The sequence below is a fragment of the Morone saxatilis genome, unplaced genomic scaffold (assembly GCF_004916995.1).
Source record: "Morone saxatilis isolate NCDOM2014 unplaced genomic scaffold, NCSU_SB_2.0 Contig10, whole genome shotgun sequence".
NCBI classification, from domain to species: domain Eukaryota; kingdom Metazoa; phylum Chordata; class Actinopteri; family Moronidae; genus Morone; species Morone saxatilis.
The window spans coordinates 1,502,027-1,504,391 of record NW_023339652.1 but is presented as its reverse complement, the minus strand read 5'-3'; the positions used below and the strand labels follow the sequence as shown (position 1 = coordinate 1,504,391).

Here is a 2,365-nt window from a genome sequence, read left to right as displayed (position 1 = left end):
AAGTTCAAGGTTCTGCAAAGACAGACTGTAATCAAGACATGACCCAAGTTATATATAATAAATGCAAGATTGTATCATCTGCATAAAGATATATGTTATACGTGTTTTAGTAATCTTCATAAACAATCTTCATAATGTTTATCAGTCGCTCCCAACCTTTCTCCTTAAAGGAGCCCTTTGGAGTAAACTGACTCAGTGACATATTTTATGGATATTTCATATTATATTCAACAATAACAACAACAGTAGAGGACAGCTGACAAACTGCATACTTAAAATGCATAACAAATCATTTTTTGACAAATCTGTGTTTTATTCTTGGTTCTTAGCTCTTTGGTTGCTGAATTTTTCTAATGCAGGAGGAGGCTCTGTGAATGTAGCCTTTGTTCAGTTCTTGACTGTGCCCTTATCCTTATTGTTGAAGACATAAACAATCTTCAATAATAAAATACACTCTAAAAACAACTCTGGGTGGGGACCCCCAGTTTAGGAACCAGTGTGCTAGATCAGTGGTTCTTAACCTGGGGGTCAGGACCCCTTATAGGGGTTGCCAAAACTTCATGGGGCCTATAAGACCTTCTTGATTTTAAGGGGTGTAAGAAAAAAATTTAAAATATATATTGTAGACATAACTCAGCATTTTGTAATTTCATGGACTATTATTTAAGAAGTAAACTTAAACCAGATCGCTTATTTTCCACAAATGTCCTGCAGTTATTGTGTTCATTGTTTGGGTTCATTGTACCGCTGGTCTCTACATTTTTTGTTATGCATTTAATATAATATGAAATATGCATAAAATGTAATCAGTTTACTCACTGATGGAAAAGGGGTTCCTAAAGGAAAAGGTTGGGAACCTGTGTGCCTTATTATCCAATCAGAGGACTAGGACTGTTAGGATTCACTTTATAAAACAGGGATGGACAACCAAACATTATATGTTATATGCTGGAGTTGAACATCAGAGAATATCTTTTATGTCTACTGCCATCCACAGGAAAATGAGTTCAAACTAAATCCATTATAACTCATCATAAAGGCACTGTTTCCTGGAGTGTAAGATGTGTTTAAATGTGCTGTGGTGTGAAGCTGCTGCTGAGATAGTAATGTGGTTTCCACGGAGATGCGTAGATTGAACCAGTTTCTATTTTTACTGAGTAGATCACAGCATCTCTCTGTGTTACAGTAAAACATGAAAAACAGAACAAACTTCCAGCTGAGAGAGAAGAAAATCTCATTTAACAGGAACAAATAGAGCAGTTTGTTCTTAGTGTGGAGTCACCTCCTACAGAGGCACATTCATCATATTCAGAAATACTGGCAGCTGATAGAAAGTCACACTGTAATGACTTCACATCCCTGTTTCTGTATTCATGTGCATCTAAATGATCATTTATACATGTCAGAGGTTTCACACAGAACAACAGAAAGCAAATCAGGCGGCTGCAATTTGTTTCAAAGTAACACTGAACAGAGACAAAGACGGAGGACAGAAACTCATTCTGACCAGTAAAAATTATTCCTTTAACCTTCAAGGTGTGAAAAACCTCCATACAAACACAGAATTAGAGCTAAAAATATAAGTTGATTAATCAATTTGTCGTTTTGGATCATTGCTGAATCATTTCAGTCATTTTTCACATATGAGATGATATAGGCCTACTGTGTATATTTAAAAATGATTATTTTTTGACACCCCTTAAAATCAAGAAGGCTTTGTGATCTCCAGTTTTTGCTCCAGATGGAATAATATTTTAGTCTTTTGTCAGATTTTATAAGTGTAATTGATTGTTCCTGCATCAGCAGTGTTTAGATCCATGTTCTGTAGGGGTGTGCATCCCTCCCTTCTAAGTCGATTTGATACGTATCCAGATACATAGGCTACGATAACGATTCAGGGACATTTTCTTCTTAACATGTAGACATTTATTTTCCATTCTAAATTAAAATAAGCTAATTCAATTAAAGTGCCATTGCTTCTTTCAAATACATATATTTTATAATATAGTAGTAGTATAGTAATAGTAGTAGTAGTTAATAGTAATAATAAAAATGTCCAATTTTAGAATTACATATCATTGTTTTTTCTTTTTTCCAACAGACACAGCAGAAAGACTTTCTGCAGAGATCACCTACAACCTCGCCCAGTTGGAGCTCAGTTTTGGCTGGAAAGTGTTTAATATTTTGTGTGTTCCTACCTGGCTAGCTATATTAGCTCCTCGTAGCCTGTGTAGGTGTCACTGTGCCCTCTCACTAGGTGAATGGTAAGATCTGTCGAGCTACTGCTGGACTACCTGCTGTCTGACAGATCTTATAAATGGACAGATTTTTGTCCAACTTTCCTTCCTTCTTAAAGAATCCAAAT

At 35.6% G+C, this 2,365-nt stretch overlaps 1 protein-coding gene across 1 annotated transcript in view; it reads right to left on the bottom strand.

Moving 5' to 3' along the window:
- The window catches only part of drd4-rs (dopamine receptor D4 related sequence), a 6,252-nt gene that overhangs the window by 418 nt on the left and 3,469 nt on the right, over window positions 1-2,365 (bottom strand). The window lies entirely within an intron of this gene.